The sequence below is a fragment of the Crocodylus porosus genome, unplaced genomic scaffold (assembly GCF_001723895.1).
Source record: "Crocodylus porosus isolate Cpor-Errol unplaced genomic scaffold, CroPor_comp1, whole genome shotgun sequence".
Taxonomy (NCBI): domain Eukaryota; kingdom Metazoa; phylum Chordata; order Crocodylia; family Crocodylidae; genus Crocodylus; species Crocodylus porosus.
In genome coordinates this window covers 75,519,625-75,520,862 of record NW_017728948.1, presented here as the reverse complement: position 1 = coordinate 75,520,862, position 1,238 = coordinate 75,519,625, and the positions used below count along the sequence as shown (strand labels likewise).

General features: G+C 50.6%; 1 protein-coding gene across 8 annotated transcripts in view; it reads left to right on the top strand.

Annotated features, from left to right (window-relative positions):
• The window catches only part of LOC109321966 (probable E3 ubiquitin-protein ligase HERC6), a 47,274-nt gene that overhangs the window by 28,617 nt on the left and 17,419 nt on the right, over nucleotides 1–1,238 (top strand). The window lies entirely within an intron of this gene.

Genomic DNA, 1,238 nt, shown 5'->3' with positions numbered 1-1,238 from the left:
AGCCTATAAGGATGCTGCAGTTCTTTCCTCCCAAGGTGGAGAACCTTGCATTTTTCAGTGTTTAAAAACCATCAGGTTCTCATCCGCCCATCTGCTGAGCCTGTCCAGGTCAGCCTGGATTGCCCTCCTGGCTTCTGGTGTGGATGCTTTGCCCCAAAGTTTGGTGTCATCAGCAAACTTGGCCAGTCTCCTTCTGACTCCAATGTCCACATCATTAATGAAAATGTTGAACAATATGGGTCCAAGGACAGAGTCTTGGGGGACCGCACTGGTCAAGATATATGACATCAATCTCTTCTCCCTTGTCCAGGTGATAGGTCATCTGGTTGTAGATGGAAATGAGATTGGTTTAGCAAGACCTACCTGCAACAAACCCATGCTGGCTATCCCACAGGATGTGGGCGTCGGCCAGTTCATTAAGGATGGCCTCTTTAATAAACTTTTCTATGACCTTCCCCAGGACAGAAGTCAGGCTGATGGGCCTATAGTTAGCTGGATCCACTTTCCTCCCTTTCTTGAAGATAGGCCACATTGGCCTTCTTCCAGTCTTTGCGTACTTCACCAGAGCGCCAGGAGTTTTTAAAGATCTGTGCCAGGAGCTGGGCTATGATGCTCGCCAGCTCCTTGAGTACTCTGGGGTGTAGATTGTCAGGGCTGCTGACTTGAAGGTATCCAGCTTCTCAAGGTGTTCCTTCATTAATGGAGGGCAGGGGATCTCCCTCACCCAGACCTCCCTGTCCCGTAGCGGGCCTGGGCATCCCACGGGACTGATGAAAGACTGATGCAAAGTACCGATTTAATAGCTTGGCTTTTTCCTGGGCGTCAGTTGTCCCATCTGGTTTAGCAGGGGTCCAATGTTGCCCTTGCTTTTCCTCCGGCTCCCCACTTATCTGAAAAAGGACTTTTTATTGTCCTTGATACTCAAAGCTAGTTGGAGTTCAGTTGCAGCCTTGGCTTTCCTGGTTTGCTTCCTGTAAGACCGGACCAGCGCAGAATATTTCTCCTTGGAGGAATCCCATCCTCCGTCCTTTGTAGGACTTTCTTTTTAGCCTCAGGAGGTCTGCTAGGTCTCTGGCGAGCCAGGGGGGCTGCTGTGCCCTCTTGCTGCCTTTCCTCCGAGATGGAATAGACTTAGCTTGTGCATTGAGGATCGCTTCCTTGAGGAGCAACCACTCTTCCTGACCTCCCCTCCCTCTGCAGTTGAGGTCCCTTAAGGCCTCACTGATAAGCCTCCTGAG